Genomic DNA, 13,773 nt, shown 5'->3' on the forward strand with positions numbered 1-13,773 from the left:
TTTATTTCTGTGTGTAAATTGCCATAGAGTAGGCTGTCAGCGGGCTTCACTCCGTGGTTTTTACATGCTATATCTCGTCTTGAAGTATCTTGTTATGAAAATTCCTGATTTTTTTGACATGTATGGAGAGCTAGTTAGTCAGGCTACAACGTCCAACAAGTTTGAAGTCCATAGACCCAATACTCGTGGAGAAAATGAGACATAAGCAAGAATATTTTGCCCGAGTTTATTTCTGTGTGTTGCCATAGAGTTGTCCATAGGGTAGGCTGTCAGCGGGCTTCACTCCGTGTTTGTTTACATGCTATATCTCGTCTTGAAGGTATCTTGTTATGAAAAATTCTGATTTTTTTGACATGTATGGAGAGCTAGTTAGTCAGGCTACAACGTCCAACAAGTTTGAAGTCCATAGACCCAATACTCGTGGAGAAAATGAGACATAAGCAAGAATATTTTGCCCGAGTTTATTTCTGTGTGTAAATTGCCATAGAGTAGGCTGTCAGCGGGCTTCACTCCGTGGTTTGTTTACATGCTATATCTCGTCTTGAAGTATCTTGTTATGAAAAATTCCTGATTTTTTGACATGTATGGAGAGCTAGTTAGTCAGGCTACAACATCCAACAAGTTTGAAGTCCATAGACCCAATACTCGTGGAGAAAATGAGACATAAGCAAGAATATTTTGCCCGAGTTTATTTCTGTGTGTAAATTGCCATAGAGTAGGCTGTCAGCGGGCTTCACTCCGTGGTTTGTTTACATGCTATATCTCGTCTTGAAGGTATCTTGTTATGAAAAATTCCTGATTTTTTTGACATGTATGGAGAGAGAGCTATTAGTCAGGCTACAACGTCCAACAAGTTTGAAGTCCATAGACCCAATACTCGTGGAGAAAATGAGACATAAGCAAGAATATTTTGCCCGAGTTTATTTCTGTGTGTAAATTGCCATAGAGTAGGCTGTCAGCGGGTAGCTGTCAGCGGGCTTCACTCGTGGTTTGTTTACATGCTATATCTCGTCTTGAAGGTATCTTGTTATGAAAAATTCCTGATTTTTTTGACATGTATGGAGAGCTAGTTAGTCAGGCTACAACGTCCAACAAGTTTGAAGTCCATAGACCCAATACTCGTGGAGAAAATGAGACATAAGCAAGAATATTTTGCCCGAGTTTATTTCTGTGTGTAAATTGCCATAGAGTAGGCTGTCAGCGGGCTTCACTCCGTGGTTTGTTTACATGCTATATCTCGTCTTGAAGGTATCTTGTTATAAAAAATTCCTGATTTTTTTGACATGTATGGAGAGCTAGTTAGTCAGGCTACAACGTCCAACAAGTTTGAAGTCCATAGACCCAATACTCGTGGAGAAAATGAGACATAAGCAAGAATATTTTGCCCGAGTTTATTTCTGTGTGTAAATTGCCATAGAGTAGGCTGTCAGCGGGCTTCACTCCGTGGTTTGTTTACATGCTATATCTCGTCTTGGAGGTATCTTGTTATGAAAAATTCTGATTTTTTTGACATGTATGGAGAGCTAGTTAGTCAGGCTACAACGTCCAACAAGTTTGAAGTCCATAGACCCAATACTCGTGGAGAAAATGAGACATAAGCAAGAATATTTTGCCCGAGTTTATTTCTGTGTGTAAATTGCCATAGAGTAGGCTGTCAGCGGGCTTCACTCCGTGGTTTGTTTACATGCTATATCTCGTCTTGAAGGTATCTTGTTATGAAAAATTCTGATTTTTTTGACATGTATGGAGAGCTAGTTAGTCAGGCTACAACGTCCAACAAGTTTGAAGTCCATAGACCCAATACTCGTGGAGAAAATGAGACATAAGCAAGAATATTTTGCCCGAGTTTTTCTGTGTGTAAATTGCCATAGAGTAGGCTGTCAGCGGGCTTCACTCCGTGGTTTGTTTACATGCTATATCTCGTCTTGAAGGTATCTTGTTATAAAAAATTCCTGATTTTTTTGACATGTATGGAGAGCTAGTTAGTCAGGCTACAACGTCCAACAAGTTTGAAGTCCATAGACCCCACTCGTGGAGAAAATGAGACATAAGCAAGAATATTTTGCCCGAGTTTATTTCTGTGTGTAAATTGCCATAGAGTAGGCTGTCAGCGGGCTCAGCGGGCTCACTCCGTGGTTTTTACATGCTATATCTCGTCTTGAAGGTATCTTGTTATGAAAATTCCTGATTTTTTTGACATGTATGGAGAGCTAGTTAGTCAGGCTACAACGTCCAACAAGTTTGAAGTCCATAGACCCAATACTCGTGGAGAAAATGAGACATAAGCAAGAATATTTTGCCCGAGTTTATTCTGTGTGGAAATTGCCATAGAGTAGGCTGTCAGCGGGCTTCACTCCGTGGTTTGTTTACATGCTATATCTCGTCTTGAGGTATCTTGTTATGAAAAATTCCTGATTTTTTTGACATGTATGGAGAGCTAGTTAGTCAGGCTACAACGTCCAACAAGTTTGAAGTCCATAGACCCAATACTCGTGGAGAAAATGAGACATAAGCAAGAATATTTTGCCCGAGTTTATTTCTTGTGTGTAAATTGCCATAGAGTAGGCTGTCAGCGGGCTTCACTCCGTGGTTTGTTTACATGCTATATCTCGTCTTGAAGGTATCTTGTTATGAAAAATTCCTGATTTTTTTGACATGTATGGAGAGCTAGTTAGTCAGGCTACAACGTCCAACAAGTTTGAAGTCCATAGACCCAATACTCGTGGAGAAAATGAGACATAAGCAAGAATATTTTGCCCGAGTTTATTTCTGTGTGTAAATTGCCATAGAGTAGGCTGTCAGCGGGCTTCACTCCGTGGTTTGTTTACATGCTATATCTCGTCTTGAAGGTATCTTGTTATGAAAATTCTGATTTTTTTGACATGTATGGAGAGCTAGTTAGTCAGGCTACAACGTCCAACAAGTTTGAAGTCCATAGACCCAATACTCGTGGAGAAAATGAGACATAAGCAAGAATATTTTGCCCGAGTTTATTTCTGTGTGTAAATTGCCATAGAGTAGGCTGTCAGCGGGCTTCTCACTCCGTGTTTGTTTACATGCTATATCTCGTCTTGAAGGTATCTTGTTATGAAAAATTCCTGATTTTTTTGACATGTATGGAGAGCTAGTTAGTCAGGCTACAACGTCCAACAAGTTTGAAGTCCATAGACCCAATACTCGTGGAGAAAATGAGACATAAGCAAGAATATTTTGCCCGAGTTTATTTCTGTGTGTAAATTGCCATAGAGTAGGCTGTCAGCGGGCTTCACTCCGTGGTTTGTTTACATGCTATATCTCGTCTTGAAGGTATCTTGTTATGAAAAATTCCTGATTTTTTTGACATGTATGGAGAGCTAGTTAGTCAGGCTACAACGTCCAACAAGTTTGAAGTCCATAGACCCAATACTCGTGGAGAAAATGAGACATAAGCAAGAATATTTTGCCCGAGTTTATTTCTGTGTGTAAATTGCCATAGAGTAGGCTGTCAGGCGGCTTCAGCTCACTCCGTGGTTTGTTTACATGCTATATCTCGTCTTGAAGGTATCTTGTTATGAAAAATTCCTGATTTTTTTGACATGTATGGAGAGCTAGTTAGTCAGGCTACAACGTCCAACAAGTTTGAAGTCCATAGACCCAATACTCGTGGAGAAAATGAGACATAAGCAAGAATATTTTGCCCGAGTTTATTTCTGTGTGTAAATTGCCATAGAGTAGGCTGTCAGCGGGCTTCACTCCGTGGTTTGTTTACATGCTATATCTCGTCTTGAGGTATCTTGTTATGAAAAATTCTGATTTTTTTGACATGTATGGAGAGCTAGTTAGTCAGGCTACAACGTCCAACAAGTTTGAAGTCCATAGACCCAATACTCGTGGAGAAAATGAGACATAAGCAAGAATATTTTGCCCGAGTTTATTTCTGTGTGTAAATTGCCATAGAGTAGGCTGTCAGCGGGCTTCACTCCGTGGTTTGTTTACATGCTATATCTCGTCTTGAAGGTATCTTGTTATGAAAAATTCCTGATTTTTTTGACATGTATGGAGAGCTAGTTAGTCAGGCTACAACGTCCAACAAGTTTGAAGTCCATAGACCCAATACTCGTGGAGAAAATGAGACATAAGCAAGAATATTTTGCCCGAGTTTATTTCTGTGTGTAAATTGCCATAGAGTAGGCTGTCAGCGGGCTTCACTCCGTGGTTTGTTTACATGCTATATCTCGTCTTGAGGTATCTTGTTATGAAAAACTTCTGATTTTTTTGACATGTATGGAGAGCTAGTTAGTCAGGCTACAACGTCCAACAAGTTTGAAGTCCATAGACCCAATACTCGTGGAGAAAATGAGACATAAGCAAGAATATTTTGCCCGAGTTTATTTCTGTGTGTAAATTGCCATAGAGTAGGCTGTCAGCGGGCTTCACTCCGTGGTTTGTTTACATGCTATATCTCGTCTTGAAGGTATCTTGTTATGAAAAATTCCTGATTTTTTTGACATGTATGGAGAGCTAGTTAGTCAGGCTACAACGTCCAACAAGTTTGAAGTCCATAGACCCAATACTCGTGGAGAAAATGAGACATAAGCAAGAATATTTTGCCCGAGTTTATTTCTGTGTGTAAATTGCCATAGAGTAGGCTGTCAGCGGGCTTCACTCCGTGTTTGTTTACATGCTATATCTCGTCTTGAAGGTATCTTGTTATAAAAATTCTGATTTTTTTGACATGTATGGAGAGCTAGTTAGTCAGGCTACAACGTCCAACAAGTTTGAAGTCCATAGACCCAATACTCGTGGAGAAAATGAGACATAAGCAAGAATATTTTGCCCGAGTTTATTTCTGTGTGTAAATTGCCATAGAGTAGGCTGTCAGCGGGCTTCACTCCGTGGTTTGTTTACATGCTATATCTCGTCTTGAAGGTATCTTGTTATAAAAAATTCCTGATTTTTTTGACATGTATGGAGAGCTAGTTAGTCAGGCTACAACGTCCAACAAGTTTGAAGTCCATAGACCCAATACTCGTGGAGAAAATGAGACATAAGCAAGAATATTTTGCCCGAGTTTATTTCTGTGTGTAAATTGCCATAGAGTAGGCTGCAGGGGGCTTCACTCCGTGGTTTGTTTACATGCTATATCTCGTCTTGAAGGTATCTTGTTATTAAAAATTCTGATTTTTTTGACATGTATGGAGAGCTAGTTAGTCAGGCTACAACGTCCAACAAGTTTGAAGTCCATAGACCCAATACTCGTGGAGAAAATGAGACATAAGCAAGAATATTTTGCCCGAGTTTATTTCTGTGTGTAAATTGCCATAGAGTAGGCTGTCAGCGGGCTTCACTCCGTGGTTTGTTTACATGCTATATCTCGTCTTGAAGGTATCTTGTTATGAAAAAATCCTGATTTTTTTGACATGTATGGAGAGCTAGTTAGTCAGGCTACAACGTCCAACAAGTTTGAAGTCCATAGACCCAATACTCGTGGAGAAAATGAGACATAAGCAAGAATATTTTGCCCGAGTTTATTTCTGTGTGTAAATTGCCATAGAGTAGGCTGTCAGCGGGCTTCACTCCGTGGTTTGTTTACATGCTATATCTCGTCTTGAAGGTATCTTGTTATGAAAATTCCTGATTTTTTTGACATGTATGGAGAGCTAGTTAGTCAGGCTACAACGTCCAACAAGTTTGAAGTCCATAGACCCAATACTCGTGGAGAAAATGAGACATAAGCAAGAATATTTTGCCCGAGTTTATTTCTGTGTGTAAATTGCCATAGAGTAGGCTGTCAGCGGGCTTCACTCCGTGGTTTGTTTACATGCTATATCTCGTCTTGAAGGTATCTTGTTATGAAAAATTCCTGATTTTTTTGACATGTATGGAGAGCTAGTTAGTCAGGCTACAACGTCCAACAAGTTTGAAGTCCATAGACCCAATACTCGTGGAGAAAATGAGACATAAGCAAGAATATTTTGCCCGAGTTTATTTCTGTGTGTAAATTGCCATAGAGTAGGCTGTCAGCGGGCTTCACTCACTCCGTGGTTTGTTTACATGCTATATCTCGTCTTGAAGGTATCTTGTTATGAAAATTCCTGATTTTTTTGACATGTATGGAGAGCTAGTTAGTCAGGCTACAACGTCCAACAAGTTTGAAGTCCATAGACCCAATACTCGTGGAGAAAATGAGACATAAGCAAGAATATTTTGCCCGAGTTTATTCTGTGTGTAAATTGCCATAGAGTAGGCTGTCAGCGGGCTTCACTCCGTGGTTTGTTTACATGCTATATCTCGTCTTGAAGGTATCTTGTTATGAAAAATCCTGATTTTTTTGACATGTATGGAGAGCTAGTTAGTCAGGCTACAACGTCCAACAAGTTTGAAGTCCATAGACCCAATACTCGTGGAGAAAATGAGACATAAGCAAGAATATTTTGCCCGAGTTTATTTCTGTGTGTAAATTGCCATAGAGTAGGCTGTCAGCGGGCTTCACTCCGTGGTTTGTTTACATGCTATATCTCGTCTTGAAGTATCTTGTTATGAAAAATTCCTGATTTTTTTGACATGTATGGAGAGCTAGTTAGTCAGGCTACAACGTCCAACAAGTTTGAAGTCCATAGACCCAATACTCGTGGAGAAAATGAGACATAAGCAAGAATATTTTGCCCGAGTTTATTTCTGTGTGTAAATTGCCATAGAGTAGGCTGTCAGCGGGCTTCACTCACTCCGTGGTTTGTTTACATGCTATATCTCGTCTTGAAGGTATCTTGTTATGAAAAATTCCTGATTTTTTTGACATGTATGGAGAGCTAGTTAGTCAGGCTACAACATCCAACAAGTTTGAAGTCCATAGACCCAATACTCGTGGAGAAAATGAGACATAAGCAAGAATATTTTGCCCGAGTTTATTTCTGTGTGTAAATTGCCATAGAGTAGGCTGTCAGCGGGCTTCACTCCGTGGTTTGTTTACATGCTATATCTCGTCTTGAAGGTATCTTGTTATAAAAAATTCTGATTTTTTGACATGTATGGAGAGCTAGTTAGTCAGGCTACAACGTCCAACAAGTTTGAAGTCCATAGACCCAATACTCGTGGAGAAAATGAGACATAAGCAAGAATATTTTGCCCGAGTTTATTTCTGTGTGTAAATTGCCATAGAGTAGGCTGTCAGCGGGCTTCACTCCGTGGTTTGTTTACATGCTATATCTCGTCTTGAGGTATCTTGTTATGAAAATTCCTGATTTTTTTGACATGTATGGAGAGCTAGTTAGTCAGGCTACAACGTCCAACAAGTTTGAAGTCCATAGACCCAATACTCGTGGAGAAAATGAGACATAAGCAAGAATATTTTGCCCGAGTTTATTTCTGTGTGTAAATTGCCATAGAGTAGGCTGTCAGCGGGCTTCACTCCGTGGTTTGTTTACATGCTATATCTCGTCTTGAAGGTATCTTGTTATGAAAAATTCTGATTTTTTTGACATGTATGGAGAGCTAGTTAGTCAGGCTACAACGTCCAACAAGTTTGAAGTCCATAGACCCAATACTCGTGGAGAAAATGAGACATAAGCAAGAATATTTTGCCCGAGTTTATTTCTGTGTGTAATTGCCATAGAGTAGGCTGTCAGCGGGCTTCACTCCGTGGTTTGTTTACATGCTATATCTCGTCTTGAAGGTATCTTGTTATTAAAAATTCCTGATTTTTTTGACATGTATGGAGAGCTAGTTAGTCAGGCTACAACGTCCAACAAGTTTGAAGTCCATAGACCCAATACTCGTGGAGAAAATGAGACATAAGCAAGAATATTTTGCCCGAGTTTATTTCTGTGTGTAAATTGCCATAGAGTAGGCTGTCAGCGGGCTTCACTCCGTGGTTTGTTTACATGCTATATCTCGTCTTGAAGGTATCTTGTTATGAAAAACTTCTGATTTTTTTGACATGTATGGAGAGCTAGTTAGTCAGGCTACAACGTCCAACAAGTTTGAAGTCCATAGACCCAATACTCGTGGAGAAAATGAGACATAAGCAAGAATATTTTGCCCGAGTTTATTTCTGTGTGTAAATTGCCATAGAGTAGGCTGTCAGCGGGCTTCACTCCGTGGTTTGTTTACATGCTATATCTCGTCTTGAAGGTATCTTGTTATGAAAAATTCTGATTTTTTTGACATGTATGGAGAGCTAGTTAGTCAGGCTACAACGTCCAACAAGTTTGAAGTCCATAGACCCAATACTCGTGGAGAAAATGAGACATAAGCAAGAATATTTTGCCCGAGTTTATTTCTGTGTGTAAATTGCCATAGAGTAGGCTGTCAGCGGGCTTCACTCCGTGGTTTGTTTACATGCTATATCTCGTCTTGAAGGTATCTTGTTATGAAAAATTCTGATTTTTTTGACATGTATGGAGAGCTAGTTAGTCAGGCTACAACGTCCAACAAGTTTGAAGTCCATAGACCCAATACTCGTGGAGAAAATGAGACATAAGCAAGAATATTTTGCCCGAGTTTATTTCTGTGTGTAAATTGCCATAGAGTAGGCTGTCAGCGGGCTTCACTCCGTGGTTTGTTTACATGCTATATCTCGTCTTGAAGGTATCTTGTTATGAAAAACTTCTGATTTTTTTGACATGTATGGAGAGCTAGTTAGTCAGGCTACAACGTCCAACAAGTTTGAAGTCCATAGACCCAATACTCGTGGAGAAAATGAGACATAAGCAAGAATATTTTGCCCGAGTTTATTTCTGTGTGTAAATTGCCATAGAGTAGGCTGTCAGCGGGCTTCACTCCGTGGTTTGTTTACATGCTATATCTCGTCTTGAAGGTATCTTGTTATTAAAAATTCCTGATTTTTTTGACATGTATGGAGAGCTAGTTAGTCAGGCTACAACGTCCAACAAGTTTGAAGTCCATAGACCCAATACTCGTGGAGAAAATGAGACATAAGCAAGAATATTTTGCCCGAGTTTTATTTCTGTGTGTAAATTGCCATAGAGTAGGCTGTCAGCGGGCTTCACTCCGTGGTTTGTTTACATGCTATATCTCGTCTTGAAGGTATCTTGTTATGAAAAACTCTGATTTTTTTGACATGTATGGAGAGCTAGTTAGTCAGGCTACAACGTCCAACAAGTTTGAAGTCCATAGACCCAATACTCGTGGAGAAAATGAGACATAAGCAAGAATATTTTGCCCGAGTTTATTTCTGTGTGAAATTGCCATAGAGTAGGCTGTCAGCGGGCTTCACTCCGTGGTTTGTTTACATGCTATATCTCGTCTTGAAGGTATCTTGTTATAAAAACTTCTGATTTTTTTGACATGTATGGAGAGCTAGTTAGTCAGGCTACAACGTCCAACAAGTTTGAAGTCCATAGACCCAATACTCGTGGAGAAAATGAGACATAAGCAAGAATATTTTGCCCGAGTTTATTTCTGTGTGTAAATTGCCATAGAGTAGGCTGTCAGCGGGCTTCACTCCGTGGTTTGTTTACATGCTATATCTCGTCTTGAAGGTATCTTGTTATGAAAAATTCTGATTTTTTTGACATGTATGGAGAGCTAGTTAGTCAGGCTACAACGTCCAACAAGTTTGAAGTCCATAGACCCAATACTCGTGGAGAAAATGAGACATAAGCAAGAATATTTTGCCCGAGTTTATTTCTGTGTGTAAATTGCCATAGAGTAGGCTGTCAGCGGGCTTCACTCCGTGGTTTGTTTACATGCTATATCTCGTCTTGAAGGTATCTTGTTATGAAAAAATTCCTGATTTTTTTGACATGTATGGAGAGCTAGTTAGTCAGGCTACAACGTCCAACAAGTTTGAAGTCCATAGACCCAATACTCGTGGAGAAAATGAGACATAAGCAAGAATATTTTGCCCGAGTTTATTTCTGTGTGTAAATTGCCATAGAGTAGGCTGTCAGCGGGCTTCACTCCGTGGTTTGTTTACATGCTATATCTCGTCTTGGAGGTATCTTGTTATGAAAATTCCTGATTTTTTTGACATGTATGGAGAGCTAGTTAGTCAGGCTACAACGTCCAACAAGTTTGAAGTCCATAGACCCAATACTCGTGGAGAAAATGAGACATAAGCAAGAATATTTTGCCCGAGTTTATTTCTGTGTGTAAATTGCCATAGAGTAGGCTGTCAGCGGGCTTCACTCCGTGGTTTGTTTACATGCTATATCTCGTCTTGAAGGTATCTTGTTATAAAAACTTCTGATTTTTTTGACATGTATGGAGAGCTAGTTAGTCAGGCTACAACGTCCAACAAGTTTGAAGTCCATAGACCCAATACTCGTGGAGAAAATGAGACATAAGCAAGAATATTTTGCCCGAGTTTATTTCTGTGTGTAAATTGCCATAGAGTAGGCTGTCAGCGGGCTTCACTCCGTGGTTTGTTTACATGCTATATCTCGTCTTGAAGGTATCTTGTTATAAAAATCCTGATTTTTTTGACATGTATGGAGAGCTAGTTAGTCAGGCTACAACGTCCAACAAGTTTGAAGTCCATAGACCCAATACTCGTGGAGAAAATGAGACATAAGCAAGAATATTTTGCCCGAGTTTATTTCTGTGTGTAAATTGCCATAGAGTAGGCTGTCAGCGGGCTTCACTCCGTGGTTTGTTTACATGCTATATCTCGTCTTGAAGGTATCTTGTTATGAAAAATTCTGATTTTTTTGACATGTATGGAGAGCTAGTTAGTCAGGCTACAACGTCCAACAAGTTTGAAGTCCATAGACCCAATACTCGTGGAGAAAATGAGACATAAGCAAGAATATTTTGCCCGAGTTTATTTCTGTGTGGAAATTGCCATAGAGTAGGCTGCATAGAGTAGGCTGTCAGCGGGCTTCACTCCGTGGTTTGTTTACATGCTATATCTCGTCTTGAAGGTATCTTGTTATGAAAAATTCCTGATTTTTTTGACATGTATGGAGAGCTAGTTAGTCAGGCTACAACGTCCAACAAGTTTGAAGTCCATAGACCCAATACTCGTGGAGAAAATGAGACATAAGCAAGAATATTTTGCCCGAGTTTATTTCTGTGTGTAAATTGCCATAGAGTAGGCTGTCAGCGGGCTTCACTCCGTGGTTTGTTTACATGCTATATCTCGTCTTGAAGGTATCTTGTTATGAAAAATTCTGATTTTTTTGACATGTATGGAGAGCTAGTTAGTCAGGCTACAACGTCCAACAAGTTTGAAGTCCATAGACCCAATACTCGTGGAGAAAATGAGACATAAGCAAGAATATTTTGCCCGAGTTTATTTCTGTGTGTAAATTGCCATAGAGTAGGCTGTCAGCGGGCTTCACTCCGTGGTTTGTTTACATGCTATATCTCGTCTTGAAGGTATCTTGTTATGAAAAATTCTGATTTTTTTGACATGTATGGAGAGCTAGTTAGTCAGGCTACAACGTCCAACAAGTTTGAAGTCCATAGACCCAATACTCGTGGAGAAAATGAGACATAAGCAAGAATATTTTGCCCGAGTTTATTTCTGTGTGTAAATTGCCATAGAGTAGGCTGTCAGCGGGCTTCACTCCGTGGTTTGTTTACATGCTATATCTCGTCTTGAAGGTATCTTGTTATGAAAAATTCCTGATTTTTTGACATGTATGGAGAGCTAGTTAGTCAGGCTACAACGTCCAACAAGTTTGAAGTCTTAGACCCAATACTCGTGGAGAAAATGAGACATAAGCAAGATATTTTGCCCGAGTTTATTTCTGTGTGTAAATTGCCATAGAGTAGGCTGTCAGCGGGCTTCACTCCGTGGTTTGTTTACATGCTATATCTCGTCTTGAAGGTATCTTGTTATGAAAAATTCCTGATTTTTTTGACATGTATGGAGAGCTAGTTAGTCAGGCTACAACGTCCAACAAGTTTGAAGTCCATAGACCCAATACTCGTGGAGAAAGGAGACATAAGCAAGAATATTTGCCCGAGTTTATTTCTGTGTGTAAATTGCCATAGAGTAGGCTGTCAGCGGGCTTCACTCCGTGGTTTGTTTACATGCTATATCTCGTCTTGAAGGTATCTTGTTATGAAAAATTTCCTGATTTTTTTGACATGTATGGAGAGCTAGTTAGTCAGGCTACAACGTCCAACAAGTTTGAAGTCCATAGACCCAATACTCGTGGAGAAAATGAGACATAAGCAAGAATATTTTGCCCGAGTTATTTCTGTGTGTAAATTGCCATAGAGTAGGCTGTCAGCGGGCTTCACTCCGTGGTTTGTTTACATGCTATATCTCGTCTTGAAGGTATCTTGTTAAAAATTCTTCTGATTTTTTTGACATGTATGGAGAGCTAGTTAGTCAGGCTACAACGTCCAACAAGTTTGAAGTCCATAGACCCAATACTCGTGGAGAAAATGAGACATAAGCAAGAATATTTTGCCCGAGTTTATTTCTGTGTGTAAATTGCCATAGAGTAGGCTGTCAGCGGGCTTCACTCCGTGGTTTGTTTACATGCTATATCTCGTCTTGAAGGTATCTTGTTATGAAAAATTCCTGATTTTTTTGACATGTTTGGAGAGCTAGTTAGTCAGGCTACAACGTCCAACAAGTTTGAAGTCCATAGACCCAATACTCGTGGAGAAAATGAGACATAAGCAAGAATATTTTGCCCGAGTTTATTTCTGTGTGTAAATTGCCATAGAGTAGGCTGTCAGCGGGCTTCACTCCGTGGTTTGTTTACATGCTATATCTCGTCTTGAAGGTATCTTGTTATGAAAAATTCCTGATTTTTTTGACATGTATGGAGAGCTAGTTAGTCAGGCTACAACGTCCAACAAGTTTGAAGTCCATAGACCCAATACTCGTGGAGAAAATGAGACATAAGCAAGAATATTTTGCCCGAGTTTATTTCTGTGTGTAAATTGCCATAGAGTAGGCTGTCAGCGGGCTTCACTCCGTGGTTGTTTACATGCTATATCTCGTCTTGAAGGTATCTTGTTATGAAAAATTCTGATTTTTTTGACATGTATGGAGAGCTAGTTAGTCAGGCTACAACGTCCAACAAGTTTGAAGTCCATAGACCCAATACTCGTGGAGAAAATGAGACATAAGCAAGAATATTTGCCCGAGTTTTTTCTGTGTGTAAATTGCCATAGAGTAGGCTGTCAGCGGGCTTCACTCCGTGGTTTGTTTACATGCTATATCTCGTCTTGAAGGTATCTTGTTATGAAAAATTCCTGATTTTTTTGACATGTATGGAGAGCTAGTTAGTCAGGCTACACGTCCAACAAGTTTGAAGTCCATAGACCCAATCTCGTGGAGAAAATGAGACATAAGCAAGAATATTTTGCCCGAGTTTATTTCTGTGTGTAAATTGCCATAGAGTAGGCTGTCAGCGGGCTTCACTCCGTGGTTTGTTTACATGCTATATCTCGTCTTGAAGGTATCTTGTTATGAAAAATTCCTGATTTTTTTGACATGTATGGAGAGCTAGTTAGTCAGGCTACAACGTCCAACAAGTTTGAAGTCCATAGACCCAATACTCGTGGAGAAAATGAGACATAAGCAAGAATATTTTGCCCGAGTTTATTTCTGTGTGTAAATTGCCATAGAGTAGGCTGTCAGCGGGCTTCACTCCGTGGTTTGTTTACATGCTATATCTCGTCTTGAAGGTATCTTGTTATAAAAATTCTGATTTTTTTGACATGTATGGAGAGCTAGTTAGTCAGGCTACAACGTCCAACAAGTTTGAAGTCCATAGACCCAATACTCGTGGAGAAAATGAGACATAAGCAAGAATATTTTGCCCGAGTTTATTTCTGTGTGTAAATTGCCATAGAGTAGGCTGT

The sequence above is a fragment of the Patiria miniata genome, unplaced genomic scaffold (genome assembly GCF_015706575.1).
Source record: "Patiria miniata isolate m_02_andy unplaced genomic scaffold, ASM1570657v1 HiC_scaffold_18, whole genome shotgun sequence".
In the NCBI taxonomy this organism is placed as follows: Eukaryota; Metazoa; Echinodermata; class Asteroidea; order Valvatida; family Asterinidae; genus Patiria; species Patiria miniata.